This window comes from Chionomys nivalis, chromosome 17 (genome assembly GCF_950005125.1).
Source record: "Chionomys nivalis chromosome 17, mChiNiv1.1, whole genome shotgun sequence".
NCBI classification, from domain to species: domain Eukaryota; kingdom Metazoa; phylum Chordata; class Mammalia; order Rodentia; family Cricetidae; genus Chionomys; species Chionomys nivalis.
Window position 1 is genome coordinate 32,527,597 of NC_080102.1, and position 12,307 is coordinate 32,539,903.

A 12,307-nucleotide genomic window follows, 5' to 3' on the forward strand; every position below is an offset into this window, starting at 1 on the left:
GGTGATATTGAGTAGCAATGGTACCAGTGGTCTGCTCAGATGGAGAGTGTGGAAAGTAGTGGATCCTGTACTTGTGGTTCAGAATGGACCACAAATAGGAGCAAGGGGCTCCGTGTAGAAGCATCCTGGTAGAGGTGAACACCATCAGGGCTCTGGGACTCTTGCTGTCAGTTTAGACTCAGCGGTGTCCAACCTTTTAACAACCTTCTTTCTTTGTTTGTTTTTCGAGACAGGGTTTCTCAGTAGCCTTGGAGTCTGTCCTGGGACTAGTTCTTGTAGACCAAGCTGACCTTGAACTCACAGAGATCCACCTGCCTCTGCCTCGAAGTGCTGGGATTAAAGGCATTCACCACCACTGCCCAGCTTCAACAGTCTTTTGACTGGAATGTGACATTGTAGTCCATCAATGTGTAGGGTCACACTCATCGCTATCCTAGGATGCATGGAGCTGGTGGGCTGTAGGTTGAGTATGTCTGCTAGAGGGGCCCCTTTGGGCACCTAACAGAGGAAGACACGGCAGCTGAAGAGGCCCATCTCCACCCATAGATGGAAACTGGCAAGCAGGGTCAATTTAAAACCCACCTCCTTTTGGCTCTCTCCCTGGCTAGCACCCCTCTCCTCAGCATCACAGGACACAAGGTCCTCTCCTAGGTAAGTCTAGACCCATTAGACCCAATTGAAGCAGTTCAGCGCCTCACCCCTGTTCTTGGAAGGGCCCCAGTCCCTGCCTCTGACTCCATCTCTTTGCCCATCACTCATCCCAACCTACCCACCCACTCATCCACCTATGCATGCATCATCCTTCCCATCTGCATGACCCACCCATCTATGTAAGCCTCCCCCTAGTGCCACCAACCAAATCCACTTTTCCTACTCACCCTCACCCACCTCCACTATTCCACCGATCCTGACCATTACCTGTCCATTCATCCACCCTCCCACCAGCCTCTACTTACACTCACCTGCCTCCACCCACACACCTACAGGTCTGTGCACAGCCCCTAACTCCTCTTCTCCATCCATCCGTTTGTTGGACCATCACCTGTCACCCAGATGGATGCAGTCACTCCCCTGCTGGAAGAGAGCACAGTCCCAACTCTTGGCTTTCCTGCTGCGTGGGGCAGGAGCCGGCTGTCCTAGGTGCGCGCGCCTGTGTGTCGCACCCCTTCTCCGCGATCCCGTTCCCCTCCCCCAACCCGCCCCCCGCTCGCGCTCCCCCTCTAATGTGTGATCTGGAAGCTCTATAAAGCCTGATGTAATCCGTAATGCAGTCTCTGGCTCCCGATTCGGGATCCAGTTTCAGAGAGCGAGAGATTGGGGAGCGCCGGCAGCCGGGCGGGGGAGCAGCTTGCCTCTCTCCTCCTCCTTCCCCGCGTCCTCGGCATCCTCCTCCTTCTGCCCGCGCCGCCCCGCCCCCGGCTCCGTTCGGCTCCCCCCCCCCCCCCCAGGAAGGGGGAAAAAAGGCGAGAAGAGCCGGGCAGGCAAGAGGACCGGAGCGGCGGCGCGGCCGGAGAGGGAGCGGCGGGCGCAGGCGGCGGCGGCGGCAGGCGCGGCGTTGGCGGTGGCTCCGGCAGAGGGAGCGGAGCGGGCAAGCCAACGGCACAGGCGTCCGCGCCGCGTCCTAACCCGGCTCCGGGCCCGCGCGCCCCGCATAGCCTGCAGCCCGGGCATCCAGACCCTCCCGGCGCCCGGGGGGCTCCGCCAGGCAGGGGGTGGGGAGGAGCCTGCGAGCGCCCGCCGGGTGCGCTCTTGGGAACGTCTCGGCGGGGCCCGGAGCGGGTCGGGGGCGGCAGCGACAGTAGCCTCGGGTCGGGCGCGCTGCTCGGCCGCTGGCGACGCGGTGCGCTCCGGGGGCTTTGCAAGTCGCTGGATCAAGTCCTAGCCCGCGGGGCCTCTACTGCTGGGGAAGGTAAGAAAGGCTTCGGCGGGGGTGGGGGCGCGGCGAGAGGGGGCGTCTTGTGCTGGGAGGTGGTCGGGGGAAGGGTGGCCTACAGGACTTCCCAACTTCGCCGTTTGGGGCTTCGCAGCACCCAGGTTTGGGCTTGGAGCTTGGGAGTTTGAACAAGCCCCCCCCCCCCCAGCCCCCTTCCTCCTCCAGCGGCGGCAACGGAATCTGGCAGGTCCCTGCGCTCCCGCATTGGGCGGGCTGAGGAGGGGGCGCCCTGGACGTGGGAGAGGCTTCATGGTGCTCCTCACCTCCCCCCTCATCCTCACCAGGCAGAGCCGGGCCAATCTGGCAGGCTGGGCCGGGAAAGGGAAAGGACCCCCTGCTCTAACACCAGCATAGACCCGGGGCGCGCTGGGGAAGGCGTTCCCGCGGCGCCCCGACACACAGATGCTGACATGGGTCTAAGGGAGCCCCGCCTGGCTCCCTATGCTGGCCCAAGGAGGCTCGCGAGAGAAAACCCGATGTGTCCCCCATTCCCTGGTCTTGCCCAGAGCCCGTTACATTATTATAGGGCCCCGCTGCATCTCCCCCACCCCAGGCACAGAGCTGGAGGCAGGCAGAGAAGCCCCCAGACTCCCCCTCACAGTTCTCACCTACAGCCCCGACAATGGCTGAGAGAGGAGACCCCCGGAGGCCTATCTCCAAATTAGGAAAAAGGGCTATCCTCGTGCCCCCACCATCACAACTGACACACGCAAACGCCCCAGCTTGTTCCCTCCCGGTGTTCTTTCCTGTTCGGTTGGATAGGCGAAGCAGATAGGCTGCCTTGAACTTTAGGTCGGCCCGCTGCCCTCAACAACCGAAGCAGTGGGGCTGGGCTCCTAGCACTCCCGGTTGCGTTTCTCCAGTGGGCAGAGGCCACCAGCCTCCGCTGCCGCTGCGCTCTTTCGGAGCTGCGTGCCGCTGCCTCGAGGAATGAGCACGGCCCCCGCCCCCTCCTGAGAGGCCGAGGGCTGTGGATCCTGCCGGGAGCCCTTTCCCCTGGTCCTCTGTACAGCTTAAGCTGGGTAGAAAGCATCCCAGACCTAGGGAGAGGGGCGGCGTAGTGGATAAATCGCTGCGAAGCGAGGTGGCTCGAGGGCTGGTCCGAGGCTGCGGCTCTGCTCCGGTCCCTCCGCCTGGCCGCGGTGACTCCTGCTTGGTCACTCCCAGGCAACCCAGAGAGCTGCACCAGCCTAGCACCCTCTCGGGCCTGTTGGGCACCCTTACCCTTTCCACTTTTATTTTGGGTTTCCAAGTTTCTCGGAGCGCGCGGACCGGGCTAGGACTAGACCAACCTTAATACACTCCTTCAGCGCCCCTTCCCTCCCCGAAGTCCCCATCATGTTCCTCTCCCTTGGGTCTGGGGTGCAGATTCCTTAGCGGCAACTCCGAGGGAGTTGAAAGGCATGAAGGCGCGTGGGTGGGCACGGGGCGCGCACTCCCGCCCCAGAGGAGCCACTTGGAATACGTGTTGGGGAGGGGGTTGGGAGGTCTGCGTGTCTCCTCCACTCTGGAGACCCAAGGAGACCCTCTGCGCCCTGCTCTGTAGCCACAAATACACGCCCCTCCTCGTGAGAGCTACTGCAGGGGCACAAACAGCAGGCGGAGGCGTGGGGAGAAAGGCTGGGGTCGTTTTCATTATCTGAGAGGCGGTATCCCGCATTTGGGATCCGAGAAAGCAAATGTAACATCTCCCAGAACCTTCAAGCCTTCCATTTCTCTGAGACCCTTCCAGCAGCCGCGGCAGCAAGGGAGGTCGAGAAGGTAGCTGTTCCCTTCCAGATCGCGGGTGGCCTCAAAACTCTGCGCTCGGATGCCACCGGGGTGCCCGTAGGGTCTGGCTTTGAGTACCCAAGCAAGGTCAAGCAGGCAAAGGAGGGGGCAGAAGCTCCTGGGCGCGTCCCCGAGCGCGCAGATTTGGGGCCTTGGAAGGGGGAGTGGGTAGCCGCCGAGTCAGTCCCGCGAGCCTGCCGCCACCTTTCGGTCCCGAGAGGTGGACGTAGCATGAGTTCGGGGATCCCGGAGTGCCGAGTGCCCGGTGCGGGGCCCTGCACCCTCCCTCTCCCCTTGCTCGCAGCTGTTCAGCACTGCCTTCAGACTTGTTGCGCCTCGATCTGGGGACTGGAGACCGGCGGGGTAGCTCCGGAGCCCGGGAGGCCGGGGCAGAGCCCCAAGGCCAAGGGATGCGCCAGGGAGACGCGCGGATGCGCGACGCGCTGGGAGAGCGAGCAGGGAGTTTGCTGCCTCAGAACCGAGAGAAGGACGCTTGTCCCCGCCTCGATCCCGAGCGGGGGCGGAGAGGAGGCGATTTCGTCGCCTTCGGCTTCATACCGCACTCCTATGAACCTTGAGCCGCGGAGGGGCCGCCGCCAAGTTGCAGAGCCCTCCAAGACCCTTCTTTTGCTCATAGGCTCTTGGGCCTCGGTAGCTGAGACCGCGAAATGGGAACGCGCATTATTTTCTTGAAACGCCCCGACCCCTCGCACCCATCCAGAGATCCGACGTTCCGGGTCCGCAGTGTGCTGGGTCTGCAGCGTCTAGACCAGCCGGGTTCCGAGGCGGCTCTGCGCCTGCGGACACAGCGGTTAGGCCAGGGAGCAGCGGGCCCCAAGCAGGGCCCGGCGACCGGCAGGGGCCTGGGCAACCTCCTATGGAGTCCTGGTCTCCTGGCTGCCCGCCTGGCCCAGTTCTGCCTCCCCAGAACGGGTCTGGGGACGCGGAGTCAGTCCCCAGGGGATGCCGCGGGCTCCAGGCCCAGGCGACCGGCGCCGGGCTGCGGTGGTGGAGGGCGGGAGGGCCCGGCGCGCTGTCGCGAACGACCAAGAGAGGGCGCCCGCGCTGCGCTGCGCCGCGCCGCGCCGGCCCTGCCCGCCCCTTCCGTCTCCTCCGCCGCGGACCCAAGCTCCAGGCCCCATCTTGGGCAACCCCCAGCTGCCCTCTCTTGTCCCTTGGCTCCCGCAGCCAGAGCCAATGACGCATCTGGTGTTTCAGACTGAGCCTGCATCACCCTCTCCCAAACTCGCCTGGCCTGTGTGTGCAGTGCACAGGCATGACTGTGTTTGTGGGCACGTGTACATATGTGCCAACGGATGCACGTGCGTGTGGGACAGTCTGCAGGTTGCATGTTATGTATGCTTGCATGCAGCTTTCCACTTGTGTGCATGTACTCCCTCTACATGAAAGGGGCTCTAGCACCCTCCCTCCCCAAGCAAGTCTGGACCTGAAGGGTTCTGTGAACCCCACTATGCCTGAATGTCCACCCTTATGGCCCTTGTGCCACTTGGGGTACAGCTGCACCAAGGCTTAAACTGTGAATTCCGGGTAAAGACTGGGCCTCTGGGGCCTTGTGCACAGCCCACAAACATACAGAGGAAATGCTGCACACCAAACACCAGGGTGCCTGCCCATCATACAAAAATGCTAGAAGTATAAGTGAGAGCAAAAACAGCTCCCCCTCAACATACACAACACAAGTGCTTGGCTTAGTGGGAATATAGGACAGGGGCCTGACAAAGTCCTAGGGCCTGAGATAACCCAGAGGTGTAGCTTCCCTAGGGGAGTCCTAGGAGTGCCCAAACTCGAAAGCCTCAGAACAGGAGAAAAGCAAAGATAAGATCAGAAAGATTTGAGAGGACCCTGGGAGTATGAGTTCAGGTGTGAGGGCTAGACAGAAACTGAGGGGGAAAGCAAAGAACAGAACCCAAGAACCCTAAGGGCTTTGCCCTGTATGCTGAAGCTAGGAGGCATCTGAGGGCCATCCATAGACACTTGGTCACTTGGGTTGATAGACATGCCAAAGAAATGGTGGCTATGCCTTTGGACATTGGGTCTCAGGGACACCAATCAAGAGACAAAATGCATGCTCTATTGTATGGGGCTGCCACACTTCTGGTTGCCATGACACAGGAGGTACAGGTAAGTTTGTCACACAGGAGAGTGCCTAGGCTGATGTGACCCAAAGTAGTCCATGTGCCAGTGTGCAACAGACACAAATATTTCACAAAGAGACATGTGGCGGGGGTGGGGTAGGGGTTCACACATCGTTGCCCAAACCATGTGCCCACTGTGGGATCACTGGGACTCATGTTGGCATAAGCAACACAGCAAGTGGAACTTACTTCACATGTGCCTGTGTGTAAGGGGGGATTGCTACGAGGTTCCAGAGATAAACTGATGGTTGGGAAGATCCATGTTACTCTTTCCCAGAATATCCAGGCTGGGGAAGAACATGCCTCTGGCTTCCTGCACCCTCTGTCAGACAGACTGACTGTTAGCATTACACAACCCAGACACACACTCACCCCCTTGTCCCCTCCCCTCCCTCCTCACCGCTGGTCATCATCAGATGGCATCATATCGGTCTCTGGAGTTCTTCATCTCACCTCATGCAGCGCCCCTACCATTTCATGCCTTCACACAAGTGCCCACCACTGTCCCACACCATCGCCCCTCAACCCCTCGGTTCCCAACTTGCCTACCACCTAACTTCTCACTCCCAGGAGGTCTATGGGTCCATGCTAGGTCAAGAGTGATGGGGAACCCCTCAGCCTGGCTACTATAGGGCCTGAAGCTGCTGTCAATCTGCGGGTGCTGATCTTCTGAGCCCATTGGTCCTTTCCAGGGACAAGTGACATTCTGACTCAGCCAGGCTGGGTCTAGGGAGCTTAGAGGCAAGGTTAGACCTTAAGAAGAGCCCAGGCAAAGGATGGCAAGGCCCTCGTGCATGTCTGACCTGGCTGCCAACCACTGTGGGGGATTGACTTTCAGCTGGGACATTGGATTGAAAGGCATGGACGTGACAGAAAGTTAGAGGAAGGGTTCCAAGGTATGGCCCTTGGGATTCCTCAGGCCGTTTGAGGGCAGCCTGGACCTTCATGGCTGACCTTGACAAGCTTAAATGTGGGGATGCTGACGGAAGAGCCCCAAATCCCAGGCCTACCCACTGACATCCATGCTCTGACTTTCCCATGCCCCAGTACCCATAGTAGGCCAAAAGTCACATAATGGGAACCTCACCAGGCTTGTTGGCACTGTGACTTTAGACCAGCCACTATCCTGTCATGGTGGGTTGGCGAGGGGTTGGTCAGAATGAGATTGGCAGAACATGGGCTAACAAGGTGCCCAAAGTGAAGGTAGAAGACCAGGCTTGGTGACCTGGGCCTCTGGGAGCTCATTTAAGTGTTTCAGAATCTGAGTGGGAAAGAATATGGCTTCAGTACTGGGGAGACAGCTCCCTGAGTCTGTGCCCTGCCTGTCTTCCACATGCTCCTGCTACCCAACCTGAGACCCCAATCGTCATGCAGTCCAGGTCACCATGCTGATGGCTTGGCAGCATCCTTCTATGACCATAGCACACTGACCCCCATGATTACAACCTTGCCCCTACATGCCACGGACTTGTGCATACCTGTGCTCCTTGCTCCCGCACACTTGGCCACTCATATGTACTGTTCGGCATACTGTGTTTGCCCACTTGGACTTACACACAATGTCATGTGCATTATCACACAGCACACTCACAAAGCCACATGCACACAGCATACACAATACTCTCACATGAGCAGGCTCACAAATTTATCACTCAGGGAGCAAGCCCTCACTGTCCACACATACATACAGACACACATCCTCGTATACGTAGGTGCACCCATACGCTGTGTGACTCATGCCCTACCCGCACTCGTGTACTAATGTACACACGCCAAGCACACACATCTTCGTTCCTCGGTGCTTAGCTGCCCGTCTGGAGAACATTTCTTCTCTTCCTCTGCATTGTCCTCCCAAGAAAGCTGCTGCTAGTTGCCCTTGGAGGTGGCTGGGGTGGGTGGGGCCTGCTTTCCAGGACATAGTCTCCTCTTACATTCCCCTCTGAGCACTAGCTTAAGAAGGTGATGTATAGCTCAATAAAATTTTGAAAAGTATCAAAAATACAGCTGGCTTTCAAAAGAAATGTTGGGAAAAAAGGGGACAGCATAGACAACAACAACAACAACAAAAAAGGGGGACTCCTGTTGCAGCTGGAGAGGAGTGGCCACTTAGGAAATTTGCCAAAGGTCCTGGCTCAAGACCATCGCCCCCTCTCCCGTACTTAGCACCTGAGCTCTGCCAGCAGGAGCCCCACTTGTCTGCCATAGCCTCAGACCTGCCCTGGATTTCTTGGGCCTGAGCAGCAGGACCAAGGCATGTTATGGGCACAGGCCAAGGGAGTTTGGCATATGGAGTGCTTTCGGTGGCAGGTGGGTTGAGGTGATGGGTACTGGACAAGAAGGGGTGCAGCAAGGCAGGGGTCAAGGTGCAGTGAACAGTGGGAACAGAGTCTCTTCCTTCCCAAGGAACCTAGGGCTATTCATCCTCCCTGTGATGGAGGTGATTGTTGTATTGCTCTCTCTAGATAATCCAAGTCAAGGTGGATTGTGCACTGGCCTCGAGAAGGGCTGGGCCTGGGCAGAGCCCCTCCAGACACTGTCAGAGTGGCCCCATGTTCTGTCTGATCTTTCCTCCTGGCAGTTCAGTCTGGTTTCCAGCCACATCCCCTGAATTACTCCTGTGTCATGGTGAGGAGTGACCTACTGGGGCTGATGAATTGGGTGACTCCTGCTTCTGTTTCGGGGTCTTCTGTCCCCATATCCCTTGTGGGACTGATGCATGGGCCACCCCACTTCTCTGCTGTGAGTGGAGCTTCAAGAGGCCTTGCTGGCCCTGGCTGCACCAGGCAAATGGGCCTGAGGCCATGGGTGGGGAGCAAGCCATGTAGATACCCCCTCTTTATGTTTGTACCTCCGGGAAGGGGGAGGGTTTCACAGATGCTTGGCCCTCTCTGGCCCTGAGTCCTGAGGACTTCACACAGGTTGCCTTGACCCCACATTAGAGGCCCTGTCAGGGCCAGGTGACTAGGCCACCTCTGCAACTGGTGACTGAGGTCCCGGAGACCCATGGGAGTGGGGATATAGGGAACACCATGAACAAGGAGGACTCCCCCCCCACCCCCCCCCCCACCCCCCGTCTCCTAGACAGTCCTCAGTGCCCAGGGCGCCTGCCCCTCCCCCATTGCAGCCTCGTCTAGTACACAGGAGGGCACTGTTTAGAGGCCCCAGGACTACAGAGTGGCTTTTGTAGCTGGTGTCTAGGATGCCATTGGCAGCCTGGGGTGGGGAGGGGACACAAGGCGCAGGCCCCTGGTTGATCTGTTGATCTGGGACTAGGGAAGGGCCTTGAGAAAAGATGGACACACGGAGGCTGGAGAAGGAAGGGTCTCTGACAGCATCCTATCTATACTCCTGAAGCATGGTGTGGAGACCAAGTTACTGGGCCTGATTGTTGTGAGTGTGTGTGTGTGTACATGTGCGGGCATGTGTTTTGATTGAGTTTAAACTGGAGTGGTAAACTCCAGTGGAGTTTACACTGAAATTTACACTAGGCTGGACTGGATCTAGGTGGGAATCTCTGGTCTTCCGGTATGGCTTGGATCAGTTAACTCCGCCCCCAGTGCTCCAAAGACTTGAATGGTCATGAGGGGCCATGCTTATTCTTGCCTGCAGGTGGCACTCAAGGGGCCAAGTCATGGGTTCCCCTTTCTCCTCTTCTGATTGCTGCTCTTCGCCCCACTTGCTAAGGCATCATTAATTCCATCAATGGGACCTCCCCACTGACACCTTGCTACTACTTCCTCCCCTCTGAGTCTTCTCTGGGGGCTCTAGAAGATGCTTTGTCATATCGAGGCGAGCCAGCTTTCTCAGCAGAACCTAGTATCTAGACACTAGGAAGTAAACAACCGGGCCTTGAGAAGGGCATTGGGAGAAAAGAGCCTGTGGAGGATTTGGCACAAATTTGACACTGTCTTTGAGAACCAGAGTGGGTAGAAGGGTATATATACTTCCCAGTGTTACTCAGACCTGGAGATGGGACTCTACCAGAGAGGGAGCCAGTGGTTTGACAGGGGCAGATGCAAGATAGTCACTCCCTTTTCTGGAGAGAGAGCCAGTGACAGCCTTATATTAAGTAGGAAACATTAACCTGAAGATCCCTCAACACTGTGATGGGAAGCATGAACCATCTCTAGCCGATCTTGAAGCTTGTAGGCTCTAAAATTCTGTGGGCTGCCCATGAAAGGCCAGGCTGTCTTCCTGGATCCTGATGGATGCTTGGACCATCTCTGGGGGATGAGGCTGGCAGGCACCTGCAAGGTGTGCCAGGCGTTCACTAGGGAAGGACAGAGCATGGCCTTGGGAAGTATGGAACTCAGAGTGCCTGGTTCAGCCCTGAGGAGCCCAGGCACCCACTCAAGGAGCAGTGTATGGACTGTGGCAGAAGGGAGGGACACAGGCTAGGTAGAGCAGAGGACCTCTGTGCTCGCTACAGTGGCTGCAGGGCCACTTCCCATGGGAGAGCATCTGACTCAGCTGCCCTCCTCCCCTAGCTCCTGGCCATCATGGTTTTCTGAAACTTGCTACCTAGGTGAGTCCATCTTTCCCAGCCTGACTGGTTCAGCTTCCTCTGGACAGCCGAGTGGGTGTACCTCTGAGGCTGGGCTGTCCAGCACATTATATAAATACACCTTTCCTGTGCTCGTATAAATGAGCATATGTGTGTAGACAGGGGTTACACAGACACATGTGAATGCCGTCACACAAGGGACACATGACCTTTCCACTTTCCCATCTCAGTGATGGCCACCAGATGCCCCTGTGTGCCCACCAGTCATTGCCTGTGGCCTTCTGTCCCCACTGATAAGGGTGTCCTTCCTCTCTCCATGCTCTCCATTGTGTCCCCTGACATCACAGATGCCTCTCATGAAGATTAGATGAGGCTTGAACCACAACTCTCAGCAATTCACTTGGGCTTGTCGGGGCTGAGAAGGAGGAGAGGGACCTTGTGGGAGGAGCTGGGCAGGTGACTGCAGGTCTCTGCTGAAGGGCCACTAGAGGCAGGCTCAAGTGCAGGCAGGGGACCAGTGCGTTGGCACCCAGACCCTCCTGTGACAGAGTACAGCCAGGCCCTGCTATGGCTCTCTCTTATGTTGGTTGTGATGCCTCTGGGCCAGGTGTGCTTTTTCCCAAGCAGGGATGAGGCAAAGGTCAAGTCCAAGGTTCTCAACCCGTGGGTTGCAACCCCCATGGCGGGGGTGAGTTCTGCATATACTATATTTACATTATGATTCATAACAGGAGCAAAATTACAGTTATGAAGTAGTCGCAAAATAATTTTATGGTTGTGGGAGTCACAACATGAGCTGTGTTAAAGGGTCACAGCATTAGGAAAGTTGCGAACCACTGGTCTAAAGAATGCCAGACTATCTGGAAGAGACCTGAGCCTTACCGCCTCCCTCCCTTGGTGTCCCTGTGTCCCTCTACAGGAGTTTTAACAACCTGTTTGAGGAGTCCATAGGTGATGTTTGTTGAAGACCTTGAGGGTTTCCAGCAGTATGGTTTCCTGACAAGACACTGGACAGTGCCCTCATCTGCCTTCTTCTGCCTCTCACTGGAACCTCCTATGTTCTTAATAACCAGTCCAGAAATGTTCCCTCTCGGTCCCCTATTAGTTGGCTCTGGCTCTAGGCCCTTCTTCCTGCTTCCTCCTTGGTTTCTTTTGTCCCCAACCCCCAGCCCGCAAGTGAACACCTGCCTGCCTGGTGGGCTCCTTTAAGGAACAGCTCTGTGGCTATATTGCCAGTGACCTCCCTGGCTACCTTCTGCCTCTGGGATAGACATTTGGAACCTATGTCCATGTCCAATACTCAAGGAATAGTTGGCCATCCTGCAGGAGTTGATAGGGGGTGATCACAGCTGTGAGTTGTGGCTCCCGAGATGACCTAGGTTTCCCAAGTGCCACTCGGGCTGGGCAGAGCGAGGTCGACTGGCCCGGGTTTGTGTAGTGACAGCCTGGGTGACTGACCCAGGCTTGGGTGAGTGTTTCTGCAAGACCTTACCAACATTACCCTGGGCCTGGTGCTGATCTCTGCTTTTCATGGGGAGAGAGTATGCACCAGGGGTGGGCTCTCCTGAGGGGCTGGTATCAGGAATAACAGAATGAGGGGCCGGCTGAGACCCTAGCCATAGCTTCTCTGGTTCTGTAATGGGGAGGATGGTCAGGGAGGCAATGGGAGGCCATAGCAAAGATCATCCCTAAGGATGTTTACCTTGGAGCTGGTAGAGGTAGGAGACCTGGGAAGTGCTTTCCAGGGTGCCTGGAGGCACCAGGGTTAGAAGTTAGCAGAGCAGGTCTGGACTTTTTAAAGACCACGATGGGGCTGGAATGTGTGTGTTTTGACCCTCCTTCTGGGAGCAGTTGGGGTCCTGCCCATTCTACAGATACATAAACAGAGACTTTGTGAGGACCGTCCAGCTTCAACCATCCCAGCTTCCATCAGCTCAGAGCCTC

The 12,307-nt window shown here is 57.4% G+C and overlaps 1 protein-coding gene across 7 annotated transcripts in view; it reads left to right on the forward strand.

Moving 5' to 3' along the window:
* The first annotated feature begins 1,437 nt into the window (after nt 1-1,437).
* The window catches only part of Adgrb1 (adhesion G protein-coupled receptor B1), a 70,317-nt gene continuing 59,447 nt past the window's right edge, over nt 1,438-12,307 (forward strand). For 3 of the 7 annotated variants that reach the window (XM_057792438.1, XM_057792437.1, XM_057792439.1), the window contains exon 1: nt 1,445-1,909. The gene's annotated coding sequence lies outside the window, so the exon portion shown is untranslated. Of the gene's footprint in view, nt 1,910-12,307 lie in introns of all 7 variants that reach the window. The other 4 variants (XM_057792442.1, XM_057792441.1, XR_009058484.1 and 1 more) reach the window with 3 other exon arrangements.